At 35.9% G+C, this 22,711-nt stretch overlaps 1 protein-coding gene across 1 annotated transcript in view; it reads right to left on the bottom strand.

Annotated features, from left to right (window-relative positions):
- Positions 1-22,711, bottom strand: part of phactr3a (phosphatase and actin regulator 3a) — a 113,627-nt gene that overhangs the window by 79,501 nt on the left and 11,415 nt on the right.

Here is a 22,711-nt window from a genome sequence, read left to right on the forward strand (position 1 = left end):
AAGCTCTGAACGGTTTTGGCCCATCACGTCCTCTACGCTCAATTAATTCTGGACAATTGATTATTCCCAGAATATCAAAATCAACTGTAGGCGGTAGATCTTTCTCAAATCTGGCACCTGAACGTGGAACAGCCTTCCTAGCACAGTTACGGAAGCAGACACACTCTGTCAGTTTAAGGCCCCGTTTACACTAATGCGTTTTCGTTTTAAAATGCATAAGTTTTGCTACGGTTACGCCATCTGTCCACACTACAGCGGAAAACGGAGACATCTGAAAACGGAGGCGGAGATGCTGACATTCTGACTGGGGCTTTTCCTCAAATTCCTTTTCAGCCGACACACACAGTTCAGTCTCGCATCCTCTCCCTGTAAGTTCAGACTTTGCAAGTTTTATATGAAAAACAGACCCTCGAGGACATGTCCGTTAAATCTTCAAAGGGAACAGTGCACTTTATAACCTTATTCACATCATCCTGGCTAAGTTGTTTTACTTTCTCAACAATAAAATGAAAACATGATTTAAGGAACTGCCTATTTTCATTTTGATATTAAGAACTTAACAGACAGCAGAAATGCTGAGGCGTCGTGCTGCATCTTCACTGTGTGCATATTTATAATAAAACATAGCCAATATAACATCACTGCCTCCTTTCGTTTTCATTGAAAATACGAAACGTATCCTCTGCTTTGCTAAATGTCAGTTTTAATAAACAATAATAGCCATTATGAAAGTATAACGCACAATAAGTTTATACATTATAGGAAATAAAGGCAAGCAATCAGTCAATATACAGATTGTACGTGGTTCCATAAATTATTAACTCATCTTTGCGCTCAGCCAAAACACCTTACCTGTGAACAAGTAATTGATTCAAAAGACCAAAGTCGGGAATATGTCGTTAGATATAGACACCAAGATTAATTAAATATCACGTTTAGCAAATATAGTGAGATTAGATTCAGCGAGAGATGCTTGATGAGCACTCCGACACCTGTTTTGGTGTGGACGTTCAGTTCAGAAACGCTGAGTAAAACGCAAGCGTGGACGCGGATGGTTTTCATTCTAAAACGCACTAGTGTAAACGGGGCCTAAAACTAGATTAAAGACACATGTCTTTGAATTAGCATACACATAAAACACAAATACTTTTAAAATCCAAATGATTTTATTTTGAGAAGACTTCTCAAAAGACATTATAATTTTGAACAGCAACTGCGCTTATGTTAGTCTATTTTCTATTATTCCTGAGGTTTCCATAATGCTGGACCAGGCCGTTTCCTGAGCAGCTGCTGTGGTGGTCATAGAGGAGTGGAGAGCATGAGACTGATTCCTAAAAGACCCCAGTGACAGACGAGTCTTCGCATTGATCCTAAAGGGCCAGCATGTACACCAGCTGATGACCTCTTTCACCTACAGCTTCTCCACGATGGACGTCCAACATTCTCTAGCCTTGGCTACAGCTCTGTACAAGACGTTTGGCCAGAGGAGAAATAGTCGTGCCCAACACAAGGTTTTTTTTTCTTTCACTTTCACCAATTGGTGAAGTTTTGTTCCTTGCCGTTGTCGCCACTGGCTTGCATGGTTCGGTACTTGTGGAGCTGTGCATTGATGGATTTGCTCTTTCAACTGTGAATATTAAACCACACTGAACTGAACTAAACTAAACTTCAACTCTGAAATCTGGACTGACGCAGTTTCAATTTACTATAATTTTCTATGTGACGCTGCTTTGACAAATTAGGACACATTCGTTAAATTTTCGACTACTAATTAGGACTTAGAGTATGCTAATTGGTAAGAGATGATTTCAATCTCAAATTTAAAGGCTATTCCTGCAATTTCACAATATATATGTATGCAATAAAGTATGAGAATGAGTAAAAAAATGCAGAAAAATGCTTTGAGTTCCAAAGAAATCCAAAAATACCAAAGCAATAGATATGGGACATTGTCCTCTGAGCTGGATTTAATTCTTCCGTTTTTTGTCTATACAATGTCAGAGATGTTCAAAACAACACCTACAGTAGTCAACGTTTAAAGTGGAATAAAATTGTTTATCAAAGTTGTCCTAAAACAATTAATTTGGATTCATCTTCAATGCCTCCTCCATCTTACCTCAGACATGCTCAATAATATCTGGTGACTGGGCTGGCCAATCCTAGGGCACCTTGACCTTTTTTGCTTACAGGAACTTTGATGTGGAGGCTCAAATATGACAAGGAGCGTTATCCTGCTGAAGAATTTGCCCTCTCCTGTGGTTTGTAATGTAATGGGCAGCATAAATTTCTTGATACCTCAGGCTGTTGATGTTGTCATCCACTCAGCAGATCTCTCACACACACCCATACTGAATGTACAGTAACACCAAATCAAGATTTTTCCTTCACCAAACTTGTCTGATTTCTGTGAGAATTTTGGGTCCATGCGGATTCCAATAAGTCTTTTGCAGTATTTGTGATAATTGGGATGCTGTTCCACAGATGATTCATCTGAAAATCTACCTTCTGCCACTTTTTCAAATGATAAACTAGATGTTGGTAAAAAAGTTATTATTTATAGACTTTTGTAAGGTACTGTACATCAGTGCATAGGCAAAATACAGTTGAAGATACATTTAAACTGCGAATATTTTGTAAAAATATGAGATCAAGTAAATACTTACCAAATTTACATTTTTTTGGTTTACACTTTACATTTAACTGTCCTTTTCTAAACAAAAAACATAAAAAATTTAACTCCACAACAAGATTTCTTTATACAGCCTACTTACCTTCTTAAAATGGTATTTTGCTACTTAAAACAGTCTAAAATATCTCCCTCTTCAACATCTCTTTTCTGATCGGTTTTTACAAGCCTGAGGGCAGAATCAACTTGTCAATCACACAAGATCCACCGATAACAAATCACAATCACTCAATACATTTCTAATAAATAAAATTAAACCCACAATTTAACACTATATGTTAAAAAAATGTATGTCACAATAGAGTATAAAAGACTAAGCCAACAAGAATTGCACGCTGACCTGAACTGACTTACTATAAACTGTTCATATTGATCATCCTTCTCCTGCCTTCCTGTGCAGGTACAGTACAGATTTCTGGAGTTAAACGCTGAACTGACTAACTGTCTCATTCAGTTCAGCATTTGACTCCAGAAATCTTTACTGTACCTGCAAAGGAAGGCAGGAGAACGGTGATCAATATGTACTCTTTCAATGTTCTTTTATTCTCTCTTTTACCACAGCGCTTTAGAAAGTCAATAGCAATTAAATTTTCTTGCTCATGATTTATATGTCACAGTTATAGGTCAGGTTCAGGTCAGATGGCTCTCTGTTGTTGATATTACTAAATTTTTGATAGTAGTCTTACTGGAAACTTCATAATATGGCAGAAAACCCTCCGCCGAAAACATCTGACAGGTTAATATTTTGAGAATTTCCATCTATATTTATAATCCATTTATATTCAGATAATGACCTTTGGCACTCATCTTCAAAATAAGCTTATAAAGAAAATCTTTCATCTGTTTAAGTTTAGACTTTAGCGAAAAAAGAGAAAAAAAAAGTCAGGTAAACAATGCATCTTGAAAACATATTGTGGGAAAATACTATTTACCAAGTCACTCTAAGTATATTGCTTGTTCAGCATGAATTTTATATCTTTACAAGTAAATCCTGTTCTTTTGACTGTTCTATTCATCAACACATTCTGAAAAAAAAACATAATTTTCACAATTACTAATATTAATACACTAACTGCCAAAAGTCTTGTCATCGATCCCAGTTGTGAAAGCAACAAATATTAACATATCGTGGATTTTTTCAGTGAATCATCTGTTTAACTGCATCCCAATCATCACAAATACTGCAGAATACCTATTGGAACCCACATTGACCGAAGATTCTCACAGAAATTAGTCAAGATTGGTGGAGAAAAAATCAGGGTTTGGGGTTACATTCAATATGGGGGCTTGCGAGAGATATGTGGAGTAGATGGCAACATCAACAGCCTGAGGTATCAAGACATTTATGCTGCCCATTACATTACAAACCACATGAGAGGGCAAATTCAGCCCAGCCCATTCACCAGACATGAACATTATAGAGCATTTTTGGGGTAAGATGAAGAAGGAGGCATTGAAGATGAATCTAAATAATTTTGATAGGAGTCCTACAAGAACACTTTCTTTGCCATTCCAGATGACTTTATTATAAGTAATTTGAGTCATTGCAGAGATGTATGGATGCAGTCCTTTAAGCTCATGGGAGTCATACACAATATTAATTATTTTTCCACTGCACCATGACTTTATATTTTATGCTGTACATTATTTGACACAACTTTTGTCCAAGTAGAGTCAGACATTTCTCTACTAATTAAATAATTTAAAAAACCAGGCATATTTTATTTAGGTAAAATAAGCCTAATCTAGAGGGTTTTGCCTTTCCTAAGCCACTTCTGATATGAAATGATCAACTAAAAGTCAAGTTATTATATACTGTTCCTAAAACTTAAGTTTTAGATTTAAGACTTAGGACTTTTGTCACTTTTGACTTTTTGGTCACAAAAAATAAAATACATTTTAAAATCTATTAAAAAAACTAAATGTAACTGTTTGTACTATGTTTTTAAATCTAACACATGAAGCTTTAGTGGAATCACTTATAACTTTTTTGAAATACAATTTCTGATGTGTAAAGAAATCTCATAAATCAAACTTTGGTAAACCTGGTTTAATCTATTGTTATGGTTGCACTGATGTATTGGTTGGCAATATTTATCAGCCGATTTTAGATTAATTTAAAGCTATCGACAATAAAATGAAAAGGGCAGATAAGATAAGTTGGCAAACCAACTGCTCTTTAATGAGTCAATATTTTTCTGAAGCAGAGGGAATACATTATTTGTCAATGTCAATTTTTTTCATATAGCATAATTATTGTCACCGACTCAGTCCCAGTCATTACCCTCACTGGCCAGCAGAGGTCATCATCATCGGACTTCTAAGCATTACGGCATCCCACTGACTGATTCACACACACACCTGCAGCACATCTCATAATCACCTGGCACACACATATAAGCAGCACTCACACATGCTTCAGTGCGAAGTCTTGTTCTGCCCCGGCTAACACTACTGAGTGGTTCACGGTCTTGCCTGCTTTCCTGTTGCTTACTTTGGACTGTTACTTGTCTTGTCTTGTCTTGTCTTGTCTTGTCTTGTCTTGTCTTGTCTTGTCTTGTCTTGTCTTGTCTTGTCTTGTCTTGTCTTGTCTTGTCTTGTCTTGTCTTGTCTTGTCTTGTCTTGTCTTGTCTTGCCTTGCCTTGCCTTGCCTTGCCTGCCGCCTGCCTTGAACCCTAGCCTGATTACTGACTCTGATACATGCCGCCAGCTTCTGACCCATGCCTGCATACTCACCCTGTGTTTGCCTGCCGCCAGCCCTTCGACTTGTTACTACTGTGTTTGATGTGAGTTCGCACATGCATACCATCTGTGTGCTTATAGTTATTAAACTCTGTTTAATAAATATACTGCAAATGGATCCCTCTGTGTCAGCCACTTCGTTACAATTATACACAGCCAAAGGTTGACAATACAAATCAGAAAGAACAAGTATAAAATTATAGCTAAAACAAACAAATTTCACTCTTAGTTATTATAGCTAAGAAACAAACAAATCTCACTGAAAGTTATTATAGCTAAAACAAACAATTATCTCTGATAAAATGCCCAATCAAAAAGGTTAGTTTTCAACCTAGATTTAAAAGCAGACAGCGATGATAAAGACCTAATAAAGAGGGGTAGAGCATACCACAAGGTATGACCAACTACTGCGAATGACTAAAGAGACCGACCAGGCTGATGTTCAGTCAACAGGTCTGACAGGTAGGAAGGAGCTAGGCCATTTAGAGATTTAAAAACCAGGATAGGATATTTGAAAGTGACACGATAGTGTATAGGCAACCAGCGCAGAGCGCAAAACTGGTGTATTGTGGTCATACTTTTTGGTACTGGTTAAAAGCCTTGCAGCAGCATTTTGAACTAACTGTAGGTGGGATATGTCTGACTGATCCTAAAATATAGTGAATCACAATAGTCCAATCTAAAAGTAATATTTTCAAAACTTTTAGATAAAATAAGTTTGACTGTTTTTAAAAGTCAAGGCTGAAAAAAGCAGGATTTGACCACTGCGTTAATCGGTTTATCAAATCTCAAGCCATCATCAAAGATAACATCCAGATTTTTGACACAAGGCTTCACAGAAAAACCAGATTCACCAAGATCTACTAGTGGTGTCCTAGAATAATTTGACAGCCCGAACACAATTATTTCAGTTTTACTCTCATTAAAATCTAGAAAGTTTAAAGACAACTAGGCTTTCACATCCGGCAGCCAAGACATAAGAGTCTCCAATCCACTTAAACTCTGTTTTAAAGGCAGGTAAATTTGAGTGTTATCTGCATAACAGTGAAACACAGACCGAATAAAAGACAGATTTAAAATGGTCTATAATTGCCTAAAATAGATGGATCTAAGTTTGGTTGCTTCAGCAAAGGATTTACAGTGACATGCTTTAAAATATCAGGTACATTACCAGTTTTAAAACATTGATTTATCATAGCTGTTATATAGGGACCCACTGTGTCAAATACTTGCTTTATAAAGTATGGTGGAAGAACATCAATTGATAACCAGACAGCTTTAGCTGACACACTCTTTCTTTAAGCTGTATAAAAGTAGTTGCCTCAAACTGGCTAAAAACAGCAGAGCAAACAGAGGCAACAGAAGGATCAAAGGCAGATAGAGAAATCCTCAATCGGATATTACTGATCTTATTAATAAAAAATCTGAGAAAATCATCACACATTGCCTTTGACCCATCTGGGAGCACACTAACAGATGTATTTACAACAGCATTAAAAATGGTAAAAAGAGTTTTTGGTCAATGGAAGTTTTAATCTCTAATGTATTAATATTAGTTGCAAATATTGATTGCTATTTTGTGATAATTAAACAGTATACGCACGCATCTTAGTGTCTTAATATTCAACCAGAAGTGATTTAAATCCAGAAAGCGAAGAAAAGCAGCTAAAGGCATTAATTAAAGGCACAGAAGCCACAGGAGAGAATGAAGGGATCTGTGTGTGAGATGGTGATTGTTGAGAGTGTATTATCTGCCACAACTGCAGATCCTCTCTCCAGCAACGTTTATAACTTTAACTCTCTGAGATATATTTATATATATTTAAACAGTACACCTTTGCACTGAATCAGATTTCAGATTTCCTTACTGTGCATCCAATGAATAAGCAGCTCACATGTGTGCTTTGAATCGTTTTTTGCACTACTTAGTTTTTCCACAAGATGCCAGCACTAAACAGCATAATTGTGTGTGTCATAGTTAGATAAGGCAAGGCAAGTTTAATCTTATAGCACATTTTATACTCAATGGTAATTCAAAGTGCTTTACATAAATAGGAATACAAGAAACCTAATATAACAAGTATAAGAAAACAAAACAACAAAGAATAAAATGTGTTAAAAACATGTTAAAACAGGTTATAAAAAAAAGACATAATAGTGCGATCTGTCGAGCGTAGCACAGTGCTCATTCAGTAAAGGCACAGCTAAAAAGATGTGTTTTTAGTATTGATTTGAATGTGCCTAATGTTGGAGCACATCTGATCATTTCTGGAAGCTGATTCCAACAGTAGCTGAAAGCGGATTCACCCTGCTTTGACTGAACTCTTGAAATTCTAATTTATTTGATCCTTATGATCTGAGTGATCAGTTAGGTTTCAGAATTCAGTATTCAGTGAGCATATTTGTAATTTATTGAGGTACTATAGTTCCTTTAGGGATTTATAAACAAGTAATAATACTTTATAATTTATAAATAAAACAAAGCATCTAATTCTTGCGAAGTTTGTGAGATAGTAAGCTGATTTAGTTGCTGCTTTGACATGACATTGAAAATGATATTGAAAATCAGATCTGATACCAGAATCACACCAAGATTCTTGGCCTTTTTATGTTGTTTGACCCTTAGAGCCAAGGTACGCATTCACATTGAAAACCTCATTTCTGTTCCCAATTGCAATGACTTCAGTTTTCTCTTTAATTAACTAAAGAAAGTTTTGGCACAACCAACTGTTAATTTTGTCAATGCATTGGCAGAGGGTGTCAATGGGGCTGAAATCATTAGGCAATAAGGCTAAGTAGATTTGAGTGTCATCAGCATAACTGTGGTAAGAGATTCAATAATTTATTTTTATTTGGCTTAAATGGAGCATATAAAGGTTGATCAAATTGAAGTAATGCAATGAACAAATAATGAACAAAATGAAGCAATTCACTTTGTCATGTCATAAGCTAAATAAGACTACTAAACAATGTCATAACAACAGCACTACAAAAGACAATCACCACAAACACAGAGTATGGTCTGACTATTTTTTTAAAAATGATTGAAGTATTCTTATTTCATATGGTTATTTCAAAGTACATCAAACTTTGTGAGTGTGTCTGTGAGTGAGAAAGCAGGCCCTGAGTTGCAAGAGCATCAGAGCAGAGCTCATTAATATTCATGAGCATTTCAAATATGGTCAATAAGAACCTTCTGATTCTAGGGATATATTCTAGGGTAAATAAAAAAGTACATTAAACTGTTTCTGGTTCATTTTTTTACCTTTAGCCCTTTTACCCGTGAGTTTTAAATACTTCAGCTGACCCTCCTGCATGATTTTTTAAATTGTAGACGTTACTTAGAATCCATTGCCATCTAAAGTTCCCATTGTTGATCGTCAAGTTGATCACATCACCCACCAGCCCCAATGATCTATCATCTATTTATCATATTGTGAAATACTCCCATTCTCAAATAAGTGATAGAACATTTATTCAGTCTTTTAAACAGCTTAATATTAATCTTATTATTTGTTATATGATTCGTAATGGGCAGCACCATTGTTGCTAGATGGGATACAGCTGCAATTGTAAATTAACGAAAAGTATTTATACATTTTTTTTTTTGTAGAGAAAAACACTTGAAATTTAACATGAAATTACACTTGTTTACATTTGAACTCTTCCCCCTTCCTCCCACAAAGCATCCAAATTCAGTTTAACAGGTCAATGTTGTTATACATGGGTTAAGGCAAAGAAAAACATGCACTGTATTCCACATACAAAAATACACACATAACAATCAATTAACCAGTAGCATGAGTATTTGCTTGTGCCATTGTATGGTCTTTTTCCAAAAATTGTATAAACAGATCCCAAATTTGATGGTACTCCTTTAATTTGCCCTTTAAACTGTGGGCAATTCTTTCCAGTACAATGTAATGTGTTAAATCTTTCAGCCAGTGGTCAATGGATGGACTTTCTATTTTCTTTTAAAAGAGTGCTATCGAACACCTTGCAATAAGACACGTCAATCATTTTAGTTTGATAACCTGGTAATGACAAACTTACAGGAAATAAACCCAAGCGCGTATTTCAGGTGTAACTGGAATTGGTTTTAAAATAATTGAGGAGACTAATGTGATTAAGTTTTGCTAGAAAATCTTAACCACCTCACAACAAGAAGTATTTTTGTTATTTATTAATTAGGCTTTAATTGTATTTTATAAGCTAGATGGGATACAGCTGAGCATACTCATGTCAATGTAGCATAATGTAATAATATTGTATTTTATTATATTATACTATATTGACACGAATACCTCACCTTATCTCATCCAGACTTGACCATCTCCTGCAGCGCGGTGAATTCTAAATAAGATAAAGCTGAGGATACAATCATCAGTATAGCATAATTTTTGTGACACTATACAACAAATAATATTTTTACAATACCGTGAGGTTTGGGTTTAGGGTCGAGTTTGGGGGTTAGACACTAATAAAATATAATTAATGTGTAATTTATTAACACAACTTACAAACTTTCAATTGCAGCTGTATCCCTTCTATCAACAGCAGGAGAGATACAAGCTTCTAGATTTTCGTCATGTTTATTCATAATTTTTAGCTAAAATACATGACGGTAAGCAACTGTTTATCTGGGAGAGGAATAGAGAAAAAAATTTGAGTAACTTTTAGTAAATTCTGATAAATAATTTTTATTGTCCTCTCCATAGATATCGGTGTGTATTTTACAAACCTTAAATGGTATGCTTTGCTTGTCGTTATGTGTACTTGAATGTTTGACACCTAAAATAAATGGTGTCTTTGTTTAAAGGCATGTGAATTTGTTGGTGAATTTGTTTGAAAGCATGGATATATTGTGATGTATGACCAGCACTGCACAACTCTTTCTGTGCCTTAGCGCACAGTCAGATTTGAACTTCCACAGTTGATGACTTGCGCTCTGAACACTCTCATCACACTGGTGTGATCATACACTTTAGGGACCAGCCAAGGCTGATTACACTGCAGGAAAAGGTTTAACTTTTTAAAGCAGTGGTTCTCAATCTGTGCGGCGCGGGCTTCCTCCTAGTGGTACGTAGAGGAATCGCCAAATAATGAAATAAACAATTAACACTTTTAATCCTTTGATGCGTACTATAATATCGATGTGATCAGCATGTAATCACAACGCTGTGCTTAGAATGTTTATTTTAGTACAATGTGTCGTAAGCTGCTAAAAATCATTTTCCGAAGTTTAAGAATTGATCCTGAAGCGTGATTTGACTGACATGAAAAGTGGCCAATTACAGTCGGCCTTGTCTAGTTTTGCATGAAAAGTAAGGGCGGGACAAAGGCTGTCTGTGTTGCAGAGACAGAAAAAAACAACTTAAAAACAAATGTTTTGTTGGAATAATGCTTCTTGGATGTTTTCACTATAGAGATGTCTAGCAGAGTAATTAAATCGCGAACATATTTCCTGCCTATTTAATGACCTACATACACGTTTCGCTCTCTGACAGCGAGTCGTCTCGCCTCTGAGGTATTGCGCAATAACTCGTTTCTGCAAATGTGGCGAGTGCTTTATTTTAACACGAAAGTGCAATTATGTACGCAAATCACTAAAACAGAAATGCAAGCTCTTAAATAGGCTTTTTCAAATGAACTGCAAGACCTCTCATGATCGCGTATGTGCTCAGATTGAATACATTCGTGACCTCTATTAAAGTAGACATTATTTATCTTTGCTCCTTGACTAAATTTAGTCAAAAGTATTCAAAGTTATCAAGAATTTAGAATTAGATTGATGCATGATCGATGACAATGCTAATGTTCTTCTTATTTGGCTATATTGTGAAATGAAACTTACTTTTAGGAAAGGTGGAACTTTTTTATTTCTTTACGAGAACAGAATTATGCTGGAAATGTTTCTGGATGAGGTATTTGTGTGATTTATACATAAACCTTTAATTAAAGGTAAAAAGTGTCTCCATGGCCTTAAAGATTATGTGTTAGTTATACCAGCCCAGTGCTATTGAAAAAGATTAATTGTCATGAAAGGAAAAATCGACCATACTTCCTTTGTTAGTGCAAATTCCTATACATGTAGCTTTGGGATTTAAGCAATTAAAACATTCAATCAGGTTTACACTTAAAAGTGATTTCATAATGAAAATCTGATTTTTTTATAAAGTGACATATTTTAGTATTATTTACTACAATTTGTGTTATTTTAGCAGTGTAATAGTATTTTTACTTGAGTACAAAAAAGATTGTGAAACATTTAGTGCAGGTTTATTATATTATTAATATATGATTAATAAATATTATTATTAATGGTTTTTATTTGTATCAATTCCTATGCAATGTTTTATGGTTTGCTAAGAATACATTTCAGGTCTTCAATACATAGCATGTCAGTCTTGAAAATAAAAAATAGGTGGTGGAAAAAGTGCTTAAAATTCCATGATTTTTATTAGGCTGTGCCTGTATGAACCCTGTCAAATGTACATTTAACATATATTTCAAGATTTGTTAGAAAGTGTATGAATATGACATATAGCCTACATTTATGAGGTCCAAGCAACATTTACAGGTTTTGATGAATAGGCTACTATGAATACTTTAGATTTGAATACAGCAGTTTTCATTTTACTTTTTTTTTTTTAACCTGCAAGCACAGTTACAGTATGTTCAGACTATTTAAAATGTTTAAAGTGACTGACAATAATACATATTCTTAATAATATGAATTAATCAGCCTCGTTTTTTAAACTGTGCACAGCTGTAGCTGCTTAATTAGGCATACAATGCTATTTTTTAATAATGGTCATTATGGTGGTACTTGGAGAGACAATTTTTTGTGGTACTTGGTGAAAAAAGTTTGAGAACCACTGTTTTAGAGAATACATGTCTAAATTAGGGGTGAGAATCACAGGTTAACTCATGATACGATATTATCACAATATTGTGCCCCTGATATTGATTTATCACGATAATATTGATTATGCAATATATAAATATATCACAATACTGTATCGTCCCTAGTCTAAATACATCTCTATGACGAGTATAATTATAATTTTGCTTATATTTTATCTACTGTACATCACAACTTGGGAGCAAACTAGGTTACTGTGATTGCATAAAGATACCTTGCTCACTCCCTCTAGATAAAATAAACCTCTCCATTATTTCAGTTGAGAAGTATAACAAGGCATTTTTCAATTTGACATATTAACAAATGGTTTGTTTATTATTAAATTATGCTATATTTTTTGTATTTGCTGTTTCATTATTATGTTTAATGTCATCCAATCTCCATCCAGCCCATAATAAACCTAACCATCCGTATTCATATATGCTGAAAATGATTGCATACGTCAAGCTAATCACAGAATGACACAAATGCGAAAAGCCCTTCTGGCTCTTATGTGGGCGTGCAATGGTTCAGAACTGAAAAATAGCCTAGTGAGTATTGGCAAACGTATATATATATATATATATATATATATATATATATATATATATATATATATATATATATATATATATATATATATATATATATTTGCTCTTTAAACATCCTCATTTACTCTCCGGTGAGTCACTTGAAGTCGTTTTCATCCTTCTGTGTCTCTTCATTGTTTTTTTTTCACCTCCCCTCCCCCGTTTCCCCTTCATTCACACCCACTCAGACTCTTTCTCCATTCTTCCCTTCTCTCCATCTTTAATCTGCAACATGGTCATGGTTTCACTTACTGTTCAGCACAAACACACACACACACACCCGGGTAACTCTGTCTCATCGAGCAGTTCTAAAATCACCAACAGCACAATAAACTCAGGCTCCTGGATCTTATGAATGAGAAATGAGCTTGTGGATTATTTGAGATGTGCAGGTATGCTGAGAGTGAGACCTGCTCTTTTTATCGGCGTCGCATTCAATATTAACTACACTTGCTCTTTGAAGCGCCCAGCAAAAGCAGAGCTGAGACAGTCAGATCTGTTGACTGCGCGGAACAGCGATTAGTGCATGGGACCTAATACATTAACTCACATATGAAAGACACCTTGCTTTATGTTTAATAGTTTGGGGTTAGTAAGATTGTTCTCAAGTCTCTTATGCTCTTAGAGAATGCATTATTTTGAATAAAAAACAGCAATAGTGCAATGTTACAATAATTTAAAAGAAGTGTTCTCAAATTCTCAATTTAAAAGTCTATATGCAAATTTTCATCAGTCAATGGTATGTTAAGGTCAAAACTAAATTTAAATAAACATTTACATACTTAAATAGGATATTAAAAAAGTAAATGCCTTTTCTATTTACAAATATATTAGGAATAATATATACTCACCGGCCACTTTATTAGGTAAACCTTACTAGTACTGAGTTGAAACCACTTTTGCCTTCAGAACTGCCTTAATTCTTCGTGACATAGATTAAACAAGGTGCTGGAAATATTCCTCAGAGATTTTGTTCCATATTGCCATGGCACATCACGTAGTTGCTGCAGATTTGTCAGCTGCACATCCATGATGCAAATCTCTCGTTTTACCACATTCCAAAGATGCTCTGTTGGATTGAGATCTGGTGACTGCGGAGGCCATTTGAGTACAGTGAACTCATTGTCATGTTCAAGAAACCAGTCTGAGATGATTCGTGCTTTATGACATGGTGCATTATCCTGCTGCAAATAGCCATCAAAAGATGGATACACTGTGGTCATGATGGACATGTTGGTCAGGATGGACATAGTCAGCAACAATACTCAGGTAGGCTGTGGCGTTGTCACAATGCTCAGTTGGTACTAATGGGCCCAAAGTGTTCCCGGCAAATATCTCCCACTCCATTACACCACCGCCTTTCTATCATGTAGGATCAGTCAGGTTATTATCCTCTTATCTCTGTCATCAACAAGGCATTTGCTCCCACAGAACTACTGCTCACTGTATATTATCTCTTTTTTGGACCATTCTCCTTAAACCTTAGAGATGGTTTTGCATGAAAATCCCAGTAGATCAGCAGTTTCTGAAATTCTCAGACCAGCCCGTCTGGCACCAACAACCATGCCACGTTCAAAGTCACTTAAATCCTCATTCTTCCCCATTATGATGCTCAGTTTAAAAAGCAGCAGATCACCTTGACCATGTCCACATGCCTAAATGCATTTGAGTTTCTGCCAAGTGACTGGCTGATTAGAAATTTGCATTAACAAGCAGTTGGTCAGGTGTACCTTATAAAGTGACAAGTGAGTTTTTGTGCAAAAGTGTCAAAATGACAAGAGACACTCATAATCAATCATAACAGTTTTCTAGTGAATTGGAACAAAATAAATGCAAAATCCTGTCCAATCATCTCTAAAATCTTACATTGTCTTTGCCAACTTCTCTTTCTAAAAACCGACATCTCCACTTTTTTAAATGCTCACTGTGGTAAGTGTCGCCTGACTACAGTAAATGTCACTGACTGGATGTCATGACAAAATCATAAAAAAGTATGTGTATTTGTATTTGATCTCACATGAAAACAGTATAAACTGGTTGTTCGATGTAATGAGACACTGAGGGACAATCATACAAAAGAGGGATTGGCGACTCCTATCAAAGCATTAAATTTTCAACGGTTTGGGTTCACCCTAAATATGGTTAAATAAATCAGTAATTTTAATTGATAAATCCATAAAATTGTTACATCTACTGTGCTATGAAGGTGAAAATGAAGAACGTTTGGAAATTCTATCAGATTTAAACCAATACCAAATAATTACAATATATCCAGATAAATTTGTATTTTAGTAATTTATTAGCAATAATAATAATAATGCATAACTCGTTACATTTATATAGACCTTTTCTAGACACTCAAAGCGCTATACACATTTTTAGGGGGGAATCTCCTCATCCACCACTAGTGTTCAGCATTCACCTGGTTGAGAGGAGACAGAGTGATGAAGCAAATTATGATGTTGGGGTGGCTCTTTTTCATAAAACCACAGAAAGTCAAGACCTTAGCTTAACATCAGCACTCACTTAGCAGTATAGAGTCCCCATCAATATACTGGGGCATTAGGATCCACACAGACTGCAGGTTGAGTGCCCCCTACTGGTCTCACAAACACCACTTCCAGTAGCAATCTAGCTTTCCCATGTGCCCTCCATCTAGGTAATGACCAGGCACAGCCCTGCTTAGCTACAGTGGGCGACCATGTGAGAGTAGCAGAGAGATAGTTGCCGGCAGAAAGCTAGCTAATAATAGTAGTGGCATCCATTGAACTGCAATGAAACTGAATCAAAATACACAATTCAAACCCCAAACTAGTTAAATCATAAAACACACATTTTACTGCCCTGCCAATGCAATTACAATATATATATATATATATATTTCTTATGATAATAAAGTCATAATTATTACATAGAATTAGAGATTGTAATTAGTCATTTAATGTTGTTGTTATAGTTGATGCTGTTATTACATTTTATTTAAGCTGCTCTAAGGTCTGGGTGGCTGTTTTCTTTTTTTTCGTCTTGGAAAAAGTTTATCCTCATGAGAATGAATCAGTGAAGCTAATTTGTAATTGGAGGGCAGCAGTGATCAAACCACATGGCTGAGACGTCTCTGTTTTACACAAACTCCACAGTTCTGCATCCTCGCTTTTACTACACACACACACACACACACACACACACACACACACACACACACACACACACACACAAACTCTCAACAAAATATCAGACTTTGTGCTTCAGGTATATACACAAGCAAAAAGACAGTCTGTCATCCGCCTTATCTGCTGTGTGTAGTATCTCCAGGGAGGTCGCTGAGCTTGTTGTTGTGTTCAGTTTTCACGCCCGAGGAGAGCTGGAGCTGCTGAACTGTGCTTGACAAGGTCAGGTCTTGTCTCCTCTTGTACACTATACACTCTGCATATACCTTAGTCTGCACTGAGGAAAGACAATCTAGAGCTGCAACATCAACTAGGAATTTTTTTAAAACGCAGGAGCCACTGAGGGAAACATATCAACAATGTTGTTGTTTCCAGTCAGAAGTGACCACTACTTCTATTTAGAACACACTCTTAACCTAGATATTGGATTTAGGCACTCAGCTTTCTCACACATTTGAGCTACTGTCGTCTCATTATGTGCTTTTCTGTGGAAAGGTGTGAGATTATTTTCTCACATTCTTATATTGAAGATGACATCCAAGTAACATACAGTATGAATCAGAATAAAATAAAGAAGTGAGGTTTTTTTGGTTGCCCACACGGAATCTGCGTGCACAGAAATCCACAGATTTCTACAGATTTTTTGCCCATTTTTGAGTCTATTTATTTAGTTGTGTAAAGTCTGTAAATTTCTATTAAGTCAGCTTTTAAATTAATTTAATTAATATGGTTGTCATATAATATTAATAGTAAAATTTAAATGTTTTACTATTAAAAAGATTTATTTACAATTTGGTTTGTAAAGTCTTTTAAATTTTATGAGAGATTTGTTTACCAAATAAGTGGATCTAATTGGATAAGCTTTGTAAACATTAAATAAAAGTTAAAAATGTATTATAATTTAGTTTTTTTTTTGTTTTTTAGTTTTTAGTAATGATACTCTTAAAATCATTCCACATAATCCGTAGATTTTTATAAAATTCTCTGCAGAAATAGCAAAAAATGTCCACAGTTTCTGTCTGGAAGTGAAGTTTCATGATGTAAGGAACAGTGTTGTACACACGCACTGAAGACATCCATTAGCCTACATATTTAATTTAGTTTGTCAAGCACAAAGATTTTCTTCAAAACTTTACATCCAAACATAACTCCATTCCTATTCAATTCCTATTGCCTTATATTTTTTATAATATATTTTGTAACATTTCAATCCTTTAATTTGTTTATATGTAAAGATATTTGTTTATTGCTGTTCATTCTGTGTGTATTAAGCAATGTGTAAGCTTTTGAATTCACATACGTGTAAAACTAACACGCTCTGCGCTGGACGTTAGACCTGCTTTTAGGTGGTCAATAGCATGGTCTATTTCAGTTCCTCAAAATAGCAACATGCCAACAATGCACCTTAACACACCTCCTTATTAAACCGAAACACCCATGAGTCCACAAAGTAGCGCAAATGGATTTGCTATTTAAACAATGTGGCACAAACGTGAAATTTAGAGTTGCACTGGTCTGAAAATAGCAACAAATTGCACCAAACACATCTGGCACCTCATTGCACCGGGTGTATGATAGGGCCAATAGTTGTTTCTTTGTGGAAAAAACTATTTTGTAAAAAATTTGCACAAGTCACACAAACTATGCATTAAATAATTCAGCTTTATTTACAGTTTTAAATTTAGACAAACAGATATATATGAAGATATTCACACTACTTATATTTAAAAGCAAAGCAAGTTTAAAACTTAGGGCTTCTGGTACCTAGAAAAGCAAAGTCGAGTAAAGGAGGCTGAGCCTTCTCATTTATGGCTCCTAAACTCTGGAATAGCCTTCGTGATAATGTCTGAGGCTCAGACACATTCTCCAAATTCAAAACTAGAATTTACTTTTTAGTAAAGCATACACCCAGGGCATCACTTAGCGTTATGGTACATGAAGGTGCTCCACGCAGGTTTCTGCATCTTGTTTATATACACTATGAACTATTCTCTATATCCACCTGGGGATACTCATCCCGAGGCCCTCAGACTATGCAGCGCCACAGATTTGATCCAAGACCAGCGACGAAATGATCCCAATGTTTTTCATGTCCTGGACCAGGCCATATCCTGAGCAGCTCTTGTGATGGTCATAGAGGAGCGGAGAGCATGAGACTGATTCCTGTGATGCTCAAGGGACAGATGAGTCTTTGCTGAGTTCCATTTTTCAAGCCTCCGGTGCCTAGACTGCAGCTCTGCACAAGACGTTTGGCCAGAAGAGAATTGGTCATGCCCAACTGAGCCTGGTTTCTCTCAAGGTTTTTTAATTCTTCACTTTCGTCAATTGGTAAAGTTTTTTCCTCGCTGGTGTCACCGCTGACTTGCATGGTTCAGGATCTGTAGAGCTGCGCATTGATGGATTTGCTCTTCAGTGTTTGGACTCTCAGTAGTGATTATTAAACCACACTGAACTGACCTAAACTGATCTGAACTCAAAGAGTGAAAACTGAACTACACTGTTTTAATTTACTATGATCTTGTGAATCTGCTTTGACACAATCGTAAAAGTGCTATACAAATAAAGATGAATTTAATTTATTTGAAAATTTTAATTTATTTGTTCTATTACTGGCCAATTTTAGATATAAACGGATGAACGGACAGAGAGATAAATTGAGATCAAAATCCTTAAATATGTATTTGAAGGGGAAAAAGATTGCCTTATCCAAGTTCTATATGTTTTTGCTGTGGTGACTTAAAGTTGAAATAATTTAATGTGTGGTCAGGATCAAATATCATCCAATGAACTCAGATACTGACAAACAACAAAAATACAACATACAACAAATACAGTCTAATCAATCAGTCACGATTAAAATCTGCCAGCTGGACAAAAGTCTGAGCTTGTGTTTTCTTTGTGCTTTCATCTAATATTCACTGTAACATCTACAAAGGGCTTACCGTTAAAAGACTCAATATCAACAATGAAAGTAGATTAATGAAACCCTGATACTGCCTTTGTCACAGCAAAAGGAGAATTCCACCATCTTCTTAAGGACACAATCACAGTCAGTTCAAATCTGTGAAGTTTTATGCAAATCCTACCAAAGAAGTGAGGAATGTATAAAAAGAAATATCAAGGACTTTGAGGGCCAGCCCTTTTCATCAGACTCTACACACAGCCTGGTGAACAAGCACTCACACCAGCTAGCAGAAGATAAGCTGATGAGTCATAGCCGACCTCAGAAACACGGCCTTCACACAACCCCAGCATTATGTAGAGGAGACTTTAAAATATGGTTACACATACTGTGGCTCAATAAGAGAGAGAGCAGGATTTTTCAGCTGAGCATAATTATTATGTGTTATTTTTCTTAGTGTTTCCTAATGAACATTACGGCCTTTCACATTGCACATGACCTTGGGTAGTCATTGTTCTGCAAAGAAAATGTTCACATTTGTAATTTAAAGTAGGATTGGTTCTGCTTAGCAACCAAATGGCCAATCATGAGCTCTTTATTCACATGCTTTTCACATTGCACCCCATGTTTTCATCACCCAAATCACTACTTTTAGCCCAAAATAAATTTTTTTACAACACTTTATATGCCAGGTTAGTACAACAGAAGCGTTTGCATAGTTTCTAAAAATATTGGCAGAAGCACACTCTTTTAGTCGTGTAACTGTCTTTCTGCAAACTCAATTAGCTCCTGCTTCAGAGTAGGGCTTATATCACCACAACTAACAACACCATTACTAGGGATGTAAGGGGCCAATTTTGTCACACACAATGTAGTTTTTATCTTCAATTCGCTACTTGTTTTTTTATTGTTTTGCAATGTACACATGCTTGATGGACATGTGTGACAACGGCATATATTTTTTATATGTCATTTTACACACAGTGCAGCTCATCAATGTTAGTTTCACTGCAGTGGACCAATAAGAAGAGCATGGAGGCGGGGCAACCGCTGCAAGCTTCTGTTTGGCGCTACCGGTGGTTGTGTCCGGGTACTCTCGTGCTTTATTCTGTGCTAATTTTCAAACCATTAAAATGGTTCAAGTGACTTAATTCCGATTTCTTTCTCTTATGTGGCACAGATCAGATGTGGCCCATGTACAAGCAGGAAAAAATCACATGGATTTTGATTTACTCAAGTCACATTCAGGCCTTGTTCATATGTGGAAATTTTTCCGATTCGAATTGACCCTTCGTTAAGCGACACCAAAAAACCACCACCCACCAATCATGGCTTAGCAACCGTAGTTACGCGCAGGGGTTCTGTCAAGCTTTCGAGTGAGGGAAACAGGCCAATATTATGAGCACTGCTCCGTTTAAGCCTTCGCAATATTAACGTAATCATACTAATAGCGAATAGGTCATGAGTTATTGATTCGGAAAATATGAATCTGTGAATCTGTTGCTAACTTTACTCAACTTTATATTTCTATCTGTTTCAAACTACGAATATTTGAAATTACAAATCAACAGAACAAAACAGAGATGTGATCACAAACTGAGCACTTGCAATCAATATACTTTACCCGCTGCTGTTTTGCAGTCATTTATGAAGAGCACACAAACATACTGACAGTTATAGGAAACTTACTGTACATTGTTATGGGTCAATGATGCTACTATTCAGCACAAACCCATCAGTTTTCCCTTTCTGGCTATTTTTTCTATGAATGCATTATGAAGAAGCAAGGTCCATGCCTGTTTCCTCGTTGGTTAGTAACGCTATATTTCATTGCACATCAATCAGTAGAGAAATAACGGTTTATTCGTTATTATAAGACTATTTTAAATGTCACCTATCCTGCTGTGCATGAGCTAAGCTGTTGAATTTTCAGCGTATGAGGCAGCTAGGCTAAGCTAGCTTCAATTTTGATTGACTTATTCTCTAATCAGTTGCGAATTATGTCGTGAATTTACCACTGTAATGCATATTGCAGTCCTTTTTTTGTCTGGCTTTCTCGGATATCTCACCTGTTCACCAAAAATGACTAATTATATCCCTGGGAATGTCTGACACCGGCGCATACACGTTGTAGATGTGTCAGGCACGAAAGCTTGACAGGCGTAGGAACAGTAACTAAGGAGGAATTTAGCGAATTTAGTCAATTGCACACACCGATTTTGTATTGTTTTGTTTTGTAGCAGACCTTGTTGTAATGAGCTAGTAGAGATTCCCGCCCATCACTGTTTAATTGACAGAGACAACAAAACTAAAGAGGGCGGTAAACAGCAGTGGGAGTGGCGTAGCTCGTAAAGCGCATGGCAACATGTTTTGACACGATCGATCATAAACCCGGTTCAAATCCAGCGTCTGATGAACTCATTCTTCCCCACCCCCCACCCACTACCCCCCACTGCATATCAAATTTTGCCTACTCTTTATCACGAGGAAAACAAGTAGGAATCATTAATAGGTGTGTGTATTATGAAATACTCAGATTCATAGAACTGAACTGGATTGGAGAGGTGTTATACCCAAATCATATACATTATAAGTTTGTAAAAGTTATACAGTAAATATACCATTAAATATAAATTTTAGTACTGCTTCAGTGAACCTGAACAAGTATATTAAAATCCATAAATTTCCACTAGTTGTATTGGTATATATGTATTTTTCAAAGTGTGCTTTAAATGCTTTAAAAATAAGTTAAATCTTGTAAACTAGAAATATATGTACTGTATATCATTTATTTTTTAAAAATGTGGACAATACATTATAGATTTATTTAAAAAAAAATTACATTAATCTCATTTTTTAATTCAACTATAGGGGTGTGGCCAAGTAGGAGGGCTACAAGACATTGTGCCCAGGGGCCTCTGAATTCTTAATCTGGGCCTGAGCACAAGTGTTTAAGCATGTTAAAAGCAGAAATGGAGACGTTAAATATCAGCTGTCAGTCAGCGCCTGCTCTTTTTTTCCTGGCCATTGCGTCTTTGCCATGTGGAGTGTAAATAGAGGTGGGATAAGGTCACTTGTAAAAGATGATGTAAACAGGTCAGAAAAAAAAATCAGATACTGTCACAAAAACAGAATTGACCATCAAGATCTGCAATGTAAATGGAGGCTTAGAAAAAAAGATTTGTTTGGTGTGAATAAGACTTTAGTGTAAAGGGGCAGGGCTTCGTCTTTAAAAGGCAGCCCCAAATGCAAATTCACTGTCAGTTAACCTGGTAAGCGAACGAGCTACTGTGGTGCCGTAAGCAATTTGTAACCTTTCTGTGTATAATAGCGTGGTTGTACATATATCGATTGTTTGTTTGCTGTGTATTTGGTCGTTTATTTTTAGTTATTTTGTTACTCTGCTGGGATTTTGGGTTATTTTTGTTTTTACTACAGTAAACTGTAAATAAACCATCCCTTTGCATGTTACATCAGCGAGTAGTGTCAATGTTTTTTTGGAGGTTTTCTTGCTTTCCCATACATTAAGAACTCACTACAAGCATTCTTGGTACGTCAACCCTACATCATTAATCGAGATAAAACAATTATTACGTCGTGTCCCACTGCCGGTCCAGCAGTTTACATTCGCCTTTGATTTGTGCTTGGTGAACAGTGGTGAAGCTATCACCTTCATAGCTAATCACAGGCATATGTGCTGAGAATGTAAATACAATGGCC

The sequence above is a fragment of the Danio rerio genome, chromosome 23, assembly GCF_049306965.1.
Source record: "Danio rerio strain Tuebingen ecotype United States chromosome 23, GRCz12tu, whole genome shotgun sequence".
Classification (NCBI taxonomy): Eukaryota; Metazoa; Chordata; class Actinopteri; order Cypriniformes; family Danionidae; genus Danio; species Danio rerio.